The sequence below is a fragment of the Nicotiana tabacum genome, chromosome 19, assembly GCF_000715075.1.
Source record: "Nicotiana tabacum cultivar K326 chromosome 19, ASM71507v2, whole genome shotgun sequence".
NCBI lineage: Eukaryota > Viridiplantae > Streptophyta > Magnoliopsida > Solanales > Solanaceae > Nicotiana > Nicotiana tabacum.
This window is the reverse complement of record NC_134098.1, coordinates 46,915,619-46,932,601: the sequence shown is the minus strand read 5'-3', so window position 1 is coordinate 46,932,601 and position 16,983 is coordinate 46,915,619.

The following is a 16,983-nucleotide window of genomic DNA, read 5'->3' as shown; positions in this document are numbered from 1 at the left end:
ATCCAACCATACCAACAAGCCATAATACCTTATCCAGACTTATTCACATGCTTAAAACACAATGAATAACATCCAAACTACAAATTGATGGTCAAAATTCATCTCTTAACTTCCAATCTTTTCAGCTTCGCCAAACATGTCAGAATCATGCCTAAACATTCAGAATTCAACCAAACTTTACACACAAGTTTCAACCAACCAAACAAACCTATCCAAAATCCCGAAACACCAATCAGATTCTGATAACATCAAATTCAACTATCGGTCAAACTTACCAACTCTCCAATTCTTCAAATTGCCAACTTTCAGTGAATAAGGCCAAAATCTTCTAGGAACCTCCAAAATAGAACTAAGTATTCCAATTCACTCTCAAATATTCCCGAAATCAAAGAAACCATCCCCCCCAAGTCACAAAATAAAAAATATGCATACAAATCAAATAGGGAAACAGGGCTCAAATACATAAGACGACCGACCGGATTGTCATATTCTCCCCATCTTAAACAAACATCTGTCCTCAAACGGGTTTGGAATCATACTTGGAATGCCAAAAAGATGAGGATATATGCTCCACATATCAGTCTTGATCTTCAAAGTTGCTTCCTTGACCGATTGACCTCTCCACTAAACCTTCAATGATGCAATCTCTATTGATATCAACTTCCAAACCTGCTTATCCAAAATGGTCATCGGCTCTTCTTCATTCGCCAAATTCTCATCCAACTATACTGAACTGAAATCTAATACATATGACTGATCTTCATGATAATTCCAAATTATGAAAATATGAAATATCGGATGAACACCCGATAAGCTGGGTGGCAAAGCAAGCATGTAAGCCACCTAACTCACTCGCTCTAAAACCTCAAATAGACCAATATACCGATGGCTCAAGTTGCATTTCTTTTCAAATCTCATCACACCCTTCCTAGGTGAAACTCTAAGAACTTTCTCACCCTCCATGAAAACCACATCATAGACTTTCCTATCATCATAACTCTTCTGTCTGGACTGTGCTGTACGAAGTCACTCCTGAATCAACTTTATTTTCTCCAGAGCATCACTAACCAACTCTATACCCATCAATCTAGCCTTTCTAAGCTTAAACCAACCAAGCATAGAATGATATGGCCACCCATATAAGGCCTCAAATGGAGTCATCTAGATACTAGACCAGTAGCTGTTATTGTAGGCAAACTCTGCTATCGGTAGAAACTGATCCCACTGGCCTCTGAAATCAATAAATAGACTCTCAACATATCCTCAAGGATCTGAATGGTCTGATCGGACTGCCAATCCGCCAGAGGGTGAAATGCAGTGCTTAACACCACTTCTGTCCCCAACTCACACTGAATGGCTCTTTAAAAGTGCGATGTAAACTTAATGCCCTGATCCGAGATGATAGAAACCGGCACACCATGTAAGCAAATAATCTCTCTGATATATATCTGAGCCAACTTCTCTCAAGTGTAATAAGTCATGACATGAATGAAATGTGTTGACTTGGTTAGTCTATCCACAATAACTCAAATAGCGTCAAACCTCCTCAATGTATTTGGAAATCTTACCACGAAGTCCATAGTAATACGCTCCCACTTTCACTCCGGTATAACCAATCTCTAAGTCAATCCACCTGGTTTCTGATGCTCATACTTGACTTGTTGACAATTCAAACACCACGAAACATGTCTAACAATATCTTTCTCCATCCTCCGCAACTAATAATACTGCTTCAAATCACAATACATCTTCATAGCACTTGGATGAATAGAATACTGTGAACTATGAGCCTTTTCAAGAATCAACTACCTCAAACCATCCATATTAGGAACATAGATCTGACTCTGAAGGTACAATTCACCATCATCACCAATAACAACCTCCTTAGCACAACCTCACAACATCGTGTCATTAAGGACAAGCAAATGAGGATAATCATACTGACAATCCTTGATGAACTCAAATAAGGATGACTGCACAACAATAGAACCAAGAACTCTGCTAGGGTCAGAAATATTCAATCTCACAAATCTGTTGGCCAAAGCCTGAACATCCATAGCTAAAGGTTTCTCCAAAACTGAAATAAATATCAAATTCCTCAGACTCTTTGCCTTCCTGCTCAGAGCACCCGCTACGATATTTGCCTTCCACGAATGATACAAAATAGTGATATAATAAACCTCCAACAACTCCAACCACCTCTGTTGCCTCAAATTCAAATCCTTTTGCTTGAATAAATGTTGAAGACTCTGATGATCATTGCAAATCTCACAAGACACACCGTATAAGTAGTTCCTCCAAATATTGAGCGCGTGTATTATAGCTGCCAACTCCAAGTCATGGATCGAATAATTCTTCTCATGGGGATTCAACTGGCGCGACACATAGGCAATCATCCTACCATCCTGCATGAACACACACCCAAGGACGACGCTCGAAGCATCACAATAGAAAATGTACATCCCTAATTATGAAGTCAATACCAAAATTGGAGTTGTAGTCAAGGGACTCAAAATATCTCCTCACACTTGTGAGACCATATAAAAGGAATTCACTTCTGAGTCAACTCGGTCAATAGAGTTGCAATAGATGAGAACCCTTTCATAAAGCGATGATAGTTGCCAGCCAAACCTAAAAAACTCGTGATATCACTAATGGTAGAAGGTTTGGGCCAATTCTAAACTGCCTCAATCTTTTTCGGATCTGTCACGACCCAAACTGGAGGGCCATGACTGGAACCTGGGCCATACATGCCGAGCACCAACATACAATTTATCTAACCTTTCTTATTATCTATAAGGGCCAAAGAGATCAACATAAATGGCAGTCATGAATCATGAATAATCAACAATGATAGATAATGGCACGAACTTACATAACATCAGCCGGCAAGGCTATTATAAAGCTATATATAAGGTACGAGCCGAGAAGATCCAATGAGCGACTATACAACAAAAATCAGCCGACAAGGCTATCCAAACTATACATGAGTCGACACCTGTCTATGAGCCTCTAAAGGAACATAAGTGCTGCAACATTGCCAAAACATGGCCCCGACATACCCATAATGTTTATAACAAAAATTCATACCAAGAACACGACAAGTCTGGAGAAGGGATCATGCCAATAACCGTTGTACTAGGTAGCCTACTATAGTGGGGAAGCTTCATCTACCTGTCTATCAGGACCTGCAGCACGACATGCAGTGTCCACAAATAAAAAGGACGTCAGTACGAATAAAGTACTGAGAATGTAAGGCAAAGAAGCATAAATAAGAATAGTAATGTAAAGAGGGATAGAGGATATACAACCTGTAACATCTGAGTGCCTCTGAGGGTGACTGACATAAAACGTATGATACATATACACACACACACACACATATATATATACACACATACATATACCTTTAAAAATATATGCCTCTATGGGCAAAATCATCACCATATCATACCCGGCCTCGAAGAGGACTTGGTAAAAACGTACCCGACCATCATAAGGCTCGGTAGAATCGTATCCAGCCACGTGGAGCTCGGTAAAACCCAATTGATCAGTGGTTGTACAATAGGTGTCATACTCGGCCGGCTATAGTGCGGCTCGGTAGAGTAATATATATATATATATATATATATATATATATAATGCATGCTGGACTCATGGGATCACGTTCTAAACCTTTAGGACTGACGTAAGGTCGGTAACCTCCGTATACGTTATTAGAGCTAATTCGTCATCATGAATCTTATAGGAATCAGGAAATACCAACAACATTTTATACATAAGAATAAGAGGAGTAACATCTATATCAATCGTTCCATATAAAGGGATACAATGTGAATACTGTTGGCTTCTAAGAGTGAAGTTTCTTTGGAAGCTCATTCGTTACATTATGTACAATCAGAGTCGTGCAAAAGCAAGAAAGATATATCCTCACATACCTTTTATATACTACCCAACCTCAAGCTATGCAAATCTCACGGCTCCTTAGTCTGCAATAAGAGAAATGATACTATCGTTATCGTTTAAGCGTCATAACTAGTATATATCAACCACAGCCTATTTTACGATGAAACGGACAACACCTACCCTATTTATATGAGTTCCCACAACTTACAACAATCACCAAACAGCCCAAAAAACATCAACAATAGCAACAACAATAATATAATCCAATATGAGCTTCTCCGATAATCTTAACAATCATATCGAGCGGCAAGCTCGTTCTTACTAATTACAAAATATAAATTGAGTCCAACTCTTATTTCATAAATTAGTTTACAACCTTTAGAACATCATAATTATATGTACTATATGATTCCTAGTTCAAAACATCCACAAAATGCCTTCCAAAACAGCCCCATATGCCTAGCACCTTAACTTTTATCGACAATCACTTTTTTTCATGTTTTCTTCTTCCATCAACTTAATTAACGCCTAAAAAAGCTTAACAACAGTGGCCACAACATTATCAAATTATTTCTCAAAATTTCCAGCCACCACAAAACATATATTTAGCCACAAAATAGTCCAACCAAAAAGATAACCATATACCATGCTTTTCAAGTGCTATCTTATGGTTTCTCACTCAAACAACACAACCAATACAAGATTAACCTTAGGAGCAATCAAAAAGATGTTATACATAACTTGGACAGAAGCTACAACTCGAAATCCCATCTCAACTTAGCTCACAATATCCCTCAATCATACCACAACATAATAGAGGCACTCTCTTGGAGTCTTTAACACCTTTGATGATGATTTGAGTTGCTTTCCTTTGAGTTTGGTTCTTGGATCTTGGAGATATGTTAGATAGGGTTTTAGAGAGCTTTTTGGATGAAAGTTGGGTGAGAAATGACCCGAAATGAGGCTGAAACATCTTTTAAAAGAAGTGAGGTCGGTGGCTATCTCAAGTGGGTCCCAACCGAAGCTGCTTGCGCAGTCTCGTTAAAACGCAAATATCTCCCTACTCCGATGTCGTATCGATGAACAGTTTAATGCATTGGAAATTAGACTCATAGATCTTCAATGTGGTGGTATATCACCTCGTAATTCCAAGTTAATTGGGATAAAAGCTTAGTAACATTTGACCTAAAGTTTAAGTAAAATTATGAATGTAAGTTGCGACAACGTTTGTCGACGTTTTCTTTATAACTCGTTTGCCTTCAAGACTTATGATACGGATATTATATGATTCAAATACCTTAAAAAACAACCTACTTATCATATTAAGAACCTCTAGTTTTACCCAAAAATACGGGTTACAACATGCTTGATTCATTGAACTTCTAATACTTGTTAGCCACTCTTATACACCCTTGTATCATTTAAGATCAATAGGATTAACTTATTATCATCTCAAAGATAATCTCTTCTCGGATTTACTTTGACTAACTTACGGCGTGATCTAATGTACGCGAATATGGGTTGTAACACCCTCGCCCCCTTAGGAACATTCATCCTCGAATGTAAGGGTTTATGGGTAGTCTAATTCATCGTGGATTCCGACGGAAATTTCCGGCCAAGTTTCCCCTATAAAATGGGAACTAGCCAAACTTGCAAGCAGTTAAACCAAACCTACAGCCTCACAAGGTTATACATCACATTATGGATATGTACATTAACTGAATATCACCATTTTGTATCAAGGAAGAGTATTCTCAAGCTATTGTTTACCTCATAGAGCCATTTCAGCTTCAATTGCATCATGCGTTCCCCCGGCATCCTCGTTATCTTCAATCTGGAATAGGTAAGGATATTTAAACTTCATCTCCTCTTCTGATTCCCATGTCATTTCTTCCATATTCTTGTTCCTCCACATTACTTTGATGGAAGCTACATCTTTTGTTCTCATCTTGCGAACTTGTCAATCTAATATAGCCACTGGCACTTCTTCATATGATAGATCCTCCATAACTTGTACATCTTTGATAGGGACGACCCGAGAAGGGTCTCCAATACATTTCCTCAACATAGATACATAGAATACCCAGTGGACAATTTCTAATTAGGATGGCAATTCTGACTCATAAGCAACTTGTCCAATTCGTCAATGAATCTTGTAAAACCCGATATACCGCGGACTCAACTTACCTTTCTTCCCAAAATGCAAAACATCCTTCATCAATGAGATCCTCAGGAAAACCCAATCACCAACCTCAAACTCCAGATCATGACGCCGGACATCGGAATAAGACTTTTGCCTGCTATGCGCCGTCTTCAGTTGTTCTTGTATCACTTTCACTTTATCAATGTCTTGGTGAATCAAATTTGGCCCATATAATTCTGTTTCGCCAACTTCGGACCATCCAACTAATGATCTACATCTCCTCATGTGCAGCGCCTCGTACGGGGCCATTTTAATACTAGAATGGTAGCAATTATTGTAGGCGAATTCTATGAGTGGCTGAAGGTCATCCCAATTTCCCTTGAAATCTAGAACACATGCTCGTAGCATATCTTCATGTGACTGAATGGTACGTTCAGCCTGTTCGTCAGTCTGCGGATGGAATGTAGTGCTGAGATTCACTTGTTTGCCTAAAACTTTCTGAAAAGACCTCCAAAAGTTAGCCGTAAATTGAGCTCATCGGTCTGATATAATAGATACCGGCACACCATGAAGCCTAACAATCTCCTTTATATACAAATTCTCATAATCTTCAGCCATGTAAGTCGATCAACTATCACCCGTGTGGAGTCAAACTTTAGATAAGAGCGAGGTAATCCAATATTGAAGTTCATATTGATCACCTCTCATTTACAGGTCAGAATTTCTATATTTTCAATCAACCCACCGGGTTTATGATGCTCGATCTTTACTTGTTGACAATTACGACACTTGGCTGCAAATTTTGCAATTGCATTCTTCATATTGTCCCACCAATACAACTCCTTAACGTCATAATACATATTTGTCGAGCCGGGATGGATGGAATATTGGGACTGGTGAATCTCAATCATAATCTTCTCTCACACCCCTGCCACATTAGGTACACATAATCGGCCCTGATATCTTAGTGCCCCATCTTCTACGATCTCGAAAGCCATAATCTTATACTGCTAAATTACCTCTCTCAATCGTACTAAGGTAGGGTCTTCATATTGTCGTGATTTTACCTAGGCTACTAAAGACGATTCTGCCATATTCAGTACAGTAACACCTCTGTCATCAGAGTCTAACAATCTGATTCTCATATTGGCCAGCTGATGAAGATCGTTTTTCAACCCTTGTCTACCTGCCTCAATATGTACTAAGCTTCCCATTGACTTACGGGAGAGAGTGTCTGCCATAACATTGGCTTCATCGGGATGGTACAATATCTCGACATCGTAGACTTTTAATAATTCAAGCCACTTTCGCAGCCTCAAATTCAACTACTTCTGCTTGAAGATGTATTGTAAACTCTTGTGATCTGTGTAAATGTCAACATGAATGCCATATAAAAAGTGTCGCCATATCTTCAAAGCATATATTACTGCAGCCAATTCCAAATAATGAGTCGGGTAATTATTTTCATGTTTGTTAAATTGTCTCGATGCATAAGCAATCACCTTCCCATATTGCATCAATACGCACCCCAAACCTATACTTGAGGCATCAAAATATACCACATAACCTTCTGTTCCTTCTGGGAGAGTGAGCACTGGCGCGGATGTCAATCTATTCTTCAACTCTGGAACACTACGTTCACAAGCGTCAGACCACTGGAACTTGGTAGCTTTCTATGTTAACTTAGTCAATGGTGTTGATATAGAGGAAAACCCTTCTACAAACTTCCTATAATATCCTACTAGCCCCAGGAAGCTACAGATTTCTGATGGCGTTGTAGGTCTCGGCCAATTCTTCATTGCATCGATCTTTTGAGTGTCGACACTAATACCCTCGTCAGATATCACATTGCCAAGGAATACTACTGAGTTCAGCCAGAATTCATATTTGGAGAGATTATCATATAACTTATGATCCTGAAGGGTCTGTAATACTATCCGCAAATGGCTCGCATGTTCCGCCTCCGAATAAGAATACACCAGAATGTCATCAATGAATACGATCACGAACACGTCAATATAGGGTGTGAACACATTATTCATGATATCCATAAAAGTTGTTGGGGCATTTGTTATCCCGAACGACATCACCAAGAACTCAAAGTGCCCATATCTTGTTTGGAAGGCCATCTTCGGAATATCCTTCTCCTTAACCGTCACCTGATGATACCCTGAACGTAAGTCAATCTTGGAGAAATACTTGGCATCCTCGAGTTGGTCAAACAGGTCGTCAATCCTCAGAAGTGGATACCTGTTCTTTATAGTAACCTTATTCAACTGTCGATAATCGATACACTACGTTCACAAGCGTCAGACCACTGGAACTTGGTAGCTTTCTATGTTAACTTAGTCAATGGTGCTGATATAGAGGAAAACCCTTCTACAAACTTCCTATAATATCCTACTAGACCTAGGAAGCTACGGATTTCTGACGGCATTGTAGGTCTCGGCCAATTTTTCATTGTATCGATCTTTTGAGTGTCGACACTAATACCCTCATCAGATATCACATTGCCATTGAATACTACTGAGTTCAGCCAGAATTCATATTTGTAGAGATTATCATATAACTTATGATCCTGAAGGGTTTGTAATACTATCTGCAAATGGCTCGCATGTTCCGCCTCCGAACGAGAATACACCAGAATGTCATCAATGAATACGATCACGAGCACGTCAATATAGGGTGTGAACACATTATTCATGATATCCATAAAAGTTGTTGGGACATTTGTTATCCCGAACGACATCACCAAGAACTCAAAGTGCCCATATCTTGTTCGGAAGGCCATCTTCGGAATATCCTTCTCCTTAACCGTCACCTGATGATACCCTGAACGTAAGTCAATCTTGGAGAAATACGTGGAATCCTCGAGTTGGTCAAACAGGTCGTCAATCCTCGGAAGTGGATACCTGTTCTTTATAGTAACCTTATTCAACTGTCGATAATCAATACACATCCTTAACGAACTGTCTTTCTTCCACACGAACAAGAATGGTGCACCCCAAGGTGAAGTGCTAGGCCTAGTGAAGCCCTTATCCAGCAAGTCCTTCAACTGCGCCTTCAACTCTCGCAACTCTGCCAAAGCCATCTGTATGGAGGGATAGAGATCGGCTGAGTGTCAGGCAACACATCAATGCTAAACTCAATCTCCCTTTCCAGAGGAAGGCCTGGGTGTTCATCTGGGAAAATGTCTGGAAGTTCATTGACCACGGGGATTGATTGTAGAGTAGGCGGCTTCATCTCCGCATCTCTAACGTGAATGAGATGATAAATGTAACCATTTGAGATCATCTTCGTTACCTTAAGATAGGAAATAAATCTATCTTTTGGTGTAGCAATGTTCCCTTTCTATTCAATGATGAGTTCACGGGGAAACTAAAACCTAACCTTCTTTGTAAGACAATCAACGTTTGCATAACATGATGCCAACTAGTCCATTCCCATTATCGCATCGAAATCAACCATATCTAACTCAAATCGATTCGCCGAGTTTTGACGACTACAAATCATCACTGTGAAACCTCTATATACCCTTCTAGCAATCACAGAATCTCCTATCAGAGTGGATACCGCAAGTGGTTTAATTATCAGTTCAGGTTCAATGCCAAACTTATTAGCCACAAAGGGTGTAACATATGATAATGTAGAGCCCGGATCAATCAGCGTATATACATCAAAAGAAAACACAGACAATATACCTGTTACAACATATGGAAACAACTCGATATCCTGTCGCCCTGCTAGAGCATAGGTTCGATTATGAGTACCGCTCGAAACTGGCACTGCACCCTACCTCTACCACGACTTGTCGACTGCTAAAAACCCCGTGCTGGAGGTCGAATTGATGAGGAAGAACCAGACACGGATCTAGCCAGCTGAGCCATACCACCACCTCCTCTATTATGACAATCCTGTATCATATGACCAGATTGTTCGCAAGAATAGCATGCATCGGAACCTCGACGGCACAGTCCAAAGAGGGCCTTGCCACACTAATCACAACGGAGTGTTAGGAGGTCTCGTCTGACTAGTATCCCTATGATATTGCAAGCCTGATGCCCGCGAACTCTGACCTGGACCAAAATAGATAGATCAGTCATACCGAGGACTCTGAAACTGTGGAGGAGCACTAGCTACAAGTGGCGCCGAACTCCTCTAAGACTGGGGCCTGATACTACCTCTGAAGTCACCAGAATACCCTGCAAATCTCTCCCTCTTATGTTGGCCCCTATCCTGCTCCCTATCTGCCCTTTGCTGGCGCTTATGACCCTCTAGTGTCTGGGCATAAGCTTGAATACAGGAAATATCAATGGCCTCTGCCAAGGAGGTTGTCGTGTACTCATTTATCAGATGTGGTCCCAACCCATTCACGAACAGGTGCACCCTATCGCTCATCTCGGCCACCATATTGGGAGCATACCTTGCTCAAGAATCAAACTGCATACTATACTCTCGCACACTTATATTACCTTGTCGAAAGTTCAAGAACTTATCAGCTCTAGCATGTTGTATCTCAACTAGAAAGTAGTGACGAAGAAACGCCTCAGAAAATTCCTTCCACACAGCTAGAGGAGCGTTCAGACCCCTGGATCTCTCCCAACTATCATACCATAAAAACGCTAAATCCCATAACCGATAAGAAGCAAACTCTACTGCCTCAGTATCACTAGCATGCATAACCCGTAGTATACGATGAATCTTATCAATAACAGTCTGTCGATCCTCTTTGGGGTCTGATCCAGTAAACACTAGAGGGTCTATATTAATAAAATCACGAGCTCTTGCACTAACCGGTATGTTAGCAACACCGGTATTCTGCATCTGAGCCTGAGCAGCTACTAATCAAGTAAAAAAATGCACCACACTCCGCATATCCTGGTCTGTAGTGCCATACGGAAGAACTGGAAGTGTTGGGTCACTCCTCATATCCACTAGATGGGACGGAGTAGATAAGGTATGAGACGGCATCTCTCTCTGAGCCTCACTTTGGCCTGCTCTAGCTGGAGACACCCGATTGGTACCCTCTCCCACATTTGTATCAAGCCGTCTACTAATTGGTTGCTTCCTAGTCGAAGGCATTGCTGAAAGAAAACAAAGTCAATATTAGAGATGAATACAAACGACTCAACTCTACGCACGATCAAGATTTAGAAAGAAGGTAACAACTGTAGATGTCATGTAGCCTCCTGATTATAAATGTGGCGTGCTACACATCCATAATTAAGACACTACTAGACACGGCTCGTAGACAATCCCTAGGACAGACTTTCTTTGATGCCAAGTTTGTCACGACCCAAGCTAGAGGGCCATAACTGGCACCCGGGCCATACCTGCTGAGCACCAATGTACATTTTATCTAACCTTTCTTACTATCTATAAGGGCCAAAGAGATCAATATAAATGGTAGACATGAATCATGAACAATCAAAAATGACATATAATGGCATGAACATACATAACATAGGCCGACAAGGCTATCATGAAGCTATATATAAGGTACGAGCCGACAAGCTCCCATGAGAGACTATACAACAAAAATCAGCCGACAAAGCTATCCAAACTATACATGAGTCGACACATATCTATGGGCCTCTAAAGGAACATAAGTGCTGCAACATTGTTGGAGCAGGGCCCCAACATACCCATAATGTCTATAACATTAAAACATACCAAGACCACGGCAAGTCCAGAGAATGGATCTCGCTAATAACCGCTGAACTGGGCAGCCTACTATGGTGAGGGAGCTTCGTCTACCTGTCTATCAGGACCTGTAGCACGACATGCAATGTCCACAAATAAAAGGGATGTCAGTAGGAATAAAATACTAAGAATGTAAGGCAAGAAGCATAAATAAGAATAGTAATGTAATGAGGGATAGAGGATATACAACCTGTAACATCTGAGTGCCTCTGAGGGCGACTGACATGACATGCATGATACACACACACACACACACACACACATATATATATATATAACTTTAAAAACATATGCCTATATGGGCAAAATCATCATTATATCATACCCGGCCTCGAAGAGGACTCGGTGAAAACGTACCCGGCCATCATAAGGCTCGGTAGAATCATACCCGACCACGTGGAGCTCGCTAAAACCCAACTGATCAGTGGTTGCACAATAGGTGCCGTACCCGGCCGACTATAATGCGGCGCGATAGTGTAAAATAGATACATATATATAATGCATGTTGGACTTATGGGATCACGTTCTAAACCATCTAGAGTGACGTAAGGTCGGTAAACTATGTTTATGTTATTAGAGCAAATTCTTCATCATGAATCTTATAGGAATCAGGAAATACCAACATTTGATACATAAGAATAAGTGGAGCAACATCAACATCAATCGTTCCATAAGGAGGGAAACAATGTGAGTACTGCTGGCTTCTAAGAGTGGATTATCTTTGGAAGCTCATTCGTTACATTATGTAAAATCAGAGTCGTGAAAAAGAAACAAAGTGATATCCTCACATACCTTGTATATACTGCCCAACCTCAAGCTATGCAAATATCATGACTCCTTAGTCTACAATAAGAGAAATGATACTATCGTTATCGTTTAAGCGTCATAACTAGTATATATCAACCGCAACCTATTTGATGATGACATGGACAGAACCTCCCCTATTTATAAAACTTCCCACAAGTTACAACAATCACCAAACATCCCAAACAACATCAACAATAGCAACAACAACAACAACAACAATATACTCCAATATGAGCTTCTCCGATTATCTTAACAATCATATTGAGCGGCAAGCTCGTTTTTACTAATAACAAAATATAAATTAGATCCAACTATTATTTCATAAATTAGTTTACAACCATAAAAAATCATACATATATGTACTATATGATTCATAGTTCAAAAATTCCACAACATGCCTTCCAAAACAACCCCATACGCCTAACACCTTAACCTTTATCGTCAATCACTTGTTTTTCATGTTTTCTTCTTCAATCAACTTAATTAACACCTAGAAAAGCTTAAAAACAGAAGCCACAATATTATCAAATTATTTGTCATAATTTCCAGCCACCACAAAACATATATTTAGTCACAAAACAGTCCAACCAAAAAGATAACCATATCCCATGTTTTTCAAGTGCTATCTTTTGGTTTCTCACTCAAACAACACAAGATTAACCTTAGGAATAATCAATAAGATGTTATACATACCTTAGACAGTAACTAAAACACAAAACCCCATCTCAACAATAGCCCTCAATCACACCATAACATCATAGAGGCATTCTTTTGTAGTCTTTAACACCTTTGATGATGATTTACGTTGATTTCCCTTGCGTTTGGTTCTTGGATCTTGGAGATATGTTAGATAGGATTTTGGAAAATTTGTCTAGCATATCTTTTAAACGAAGTAAGGTCGTAGCCATCTCACGTGGGTCCCAACTGGAGCTGCTTGCGTAGTATCATGAAAACGCGAATATCTCCCTACTCCGACGTCGTATCGACTAACGGTTTAATGCGTTGGAAACTAGACTCATAGATCTTCAATGTGGTAGGTATATCACCCCGTAATTCAAATTAAATTGGAATAAAAGCTTAGTAACATTTGACCTAAAGTTTAAGTAAAATTATGAACGTAAGTTGCGACAACTTTGTCGACTTTTGTTTCATAACTCGTTTGACTTCATGACTTATGATACAGATATTATATGATTCAAATACCTTAAAACACGACCTTCTTAGCATATTAAGCACCTCTAGTTTATTTGAAAATATGGGTTACAACATCCTTGATTCGTTTAACTTGTAATACTTGTTAACCACTCTTATACACCCTTGTATCATTTAAGACCAATAGGATTAACTTCTTTTCATCTCAAATATAATCTCTTCTCGGATTTACGTCGACTAACTTATGGCGTGATCTAATGTATGCGAATATGGGTTGTAACAGGATCAATCTTGATCCCATCACTAGACACCATGTATCCCAAGAATGCATTATAATCTAACCAAAACTCACACATGAAGAACTTAGCATACAACTTCTTCTCCCTCAAAATATGAAGCACGATCCTCAAATGCAACGCGTGCTCCTCAGCATTATGGGAATATACTAAAATATCATCAATAAACACAATGACAAAAGAATCCACATAAGGCTAGAACACGTTGTACATCAAAAGCATGAAAATTGCAAAGGCATTAGTCAAACCAAAAGACATCACCATGAACTCATAATGCTCATAATGGGTCCTGAAAGACGTCTTAGAGATGTCAGAAGCCTTAATCTTCAACTAATTATAACATGATCTCAAGTTAATCTTCGAGAACATCCTAGAACCCTGAAGCTGATCAAATAAATCATCAATGTGAGGCAATGGATACTTGTTCTTTATAGTGACCTTGTTCAACTGCCTATAATCAATGCACATCCTCGTATAACCATTTATTTTCTACACAAATAACACCGACGCACCCCAAGATAAAACACTCATCCTGATGAATCCCTTATCCAACAACTCCTATAACTGCTCGTTTAGCTCTTTTATCTCAGTTGGAGTCATGTGATACGGTGGAATAGATATGGGCTGAGTGCTCGTCAACAAAATCAATATGTCTATCGGGTGGCAAATGCCCACTAGGTCTGTAGGAAACACATCTGAAAATTTCCTCACTACTGAGATTGAATCAGCAGTAGGAGTATTAGCACTAACATCTCTCACAAAGGCCAAATATGCCAAACACCCCTTCTCAACAATCTGTTGATCCTTTAGAAATGAAATCACTCTACTAGGGATGTGACCAACCGAACCCCTCCAGTCCAACCTTGGCAATCCCGGCATCGCCGACGTCACAATCGTAGCGTGACAATTAAGAATATTATGGTACGGAGACAACCAATACATACCCAAAATTACCCCAACGTCGATCATATGAAGCAACAGTAGATCAACTCATGTCTCATAAACCCCAATGGTAACTACACAAAATTGATATACACGATCAATCACGATAGAATCACCAACAACTGTAGATACATGAACAAGAATATCAAAAGAACCATGAGGCATATCCAAATAAGGAGCAAAGTATGATGATACATAAGAATAAATAGACCCCAAATCAAACAATACATAAGCATCTCTATGAAAGATCTGAATCATACTTGTGATCACTCCATTTGAGGCTACTGCCTCGATTCTACCCTAAAAAGCATGAAAACAAGCTTGACCACCACTAGTCTGACCACAACCAACCTGGGCCCCTCCTCTAGGGCGAACTATAGCTGCATGTCATCTTCCTCTAGCTGTCCCGACAGGGGGTAGAGCAACTGGTACGGAAACCACTAGCTAAAAAGCCTATGGAGCTGCCCCCTAAAACACCTGGGACAATGCCTCCTTATGTGTCCAAGCTCTCCACACTTATAACAACCTTTAGCTACTGAGGCTGCTAAACCTCGACCTGCCCATGATAGCTTGAATACTCATTGGAAGAACCTTGAATGGAAAAAGTACGGCATGAGCTCTCTGGGAGAGCATTAAAAGATAATCGAACTAGGGTGCTAAAAGATGGTCGAGACACTACTCCACTGGCCAAAGCTCTACAGAATAAGCTGGCCTATCATGATAGCCTCTACCAAACTGATCCCTACCTCATGATGAGGTATCACTGAAACTACCAAAATGACGAGGTCTCTTATCTCTTCTCATAGTCTCTCATCCTTGGATACGAATACGCTCGATCCTCGAGCTATCTCTACAACATATTGAAAAGTAGTCCTAATCTCTGACTCTCAAGACATATAAATTCGGATGCCATAATACAAAACTTTGATAAATTGCCTCACTCTCTTACCCTCGATGGGGATCAAGACAGTAGCACGGCGAGACAAATCTGTGAACTTTGCCTCGTACTCGGTCACAGTAATGCAATCCTACTGAAGATGCTAAAATTGACTTCTTAACTCATCCCTTATTGTGTGCGGGATGTACCTCTTAAGGAACAACTGCGAAAACTGATCCCAACTAAGAAGAGGTGACCCTACTGCTCTTCCCAGCTCATAAGTCTGCCACCATCTCCTAGAAGCTACTTTGAACTAAAATGTAGTGAAGTCCACCGCGTTGGACTCTACCAAGCCTATGTTTTGAAGCACTTGATGGCATATGTCTAGAAAGTCCTCTAAAGCACCACCCTTAAAGTGTGGAGGAAACAATCTCTGAAATCTCTCCATCCTCTTATGCTCATTAGAAGACATAACATGCATAATCACGGGTCAAGCTGCTCCAATAGGCTGCTTTGAAGCACGAGTAGCTGAGGTCTTAACTCCCCATCCAGCCTCAGATGTGGCTGGGGCCACTGGAACCACTCCAGCCTTAGTAAAGCATCAATAAAACTGACCATCTTGACCATGACCTCCAAGAATACTAGTGCGGCAAGAAAAACCTATGGGCGATGAATAAGAACTAGGGCCTCAACATGATTATCATCAAACCGATCTACTACCTGATCTGTAGGTGGATCCACTAATATAATTCGAACACGCTCCTAGGCTCTTGCAGGTGCTCTGCCCCTAGCCACCACTATGCAACCCCTAGTGGGAGCCTTGGCCCTACCCTAGGCACTACCCCTCGCTGCTACAACTGGAGGTACTACCTCTCTATGAACTGTTGCTATTGAAGCGGACATTCTCACAATTTGTTAAAGAGAAGAAGAGAGAATTCTGGCTCCGACAATAATCAATGCACGGCAAAGAATAAAGAAAAGGGAAGTTTTCCTAAAGCCAATAACCTCTTGTTGATAGATACTGACCTGTTGGTACCGATCCACAAGACTCTGCTAGGCCTGCTCGTGACTTGTGAGACCCTTAGAACCTAGAGCTCTGATACCTACTTGTCTCGACTCAAATTCCCACCAAAGACTGTGATGGTTCCTAACCTGCT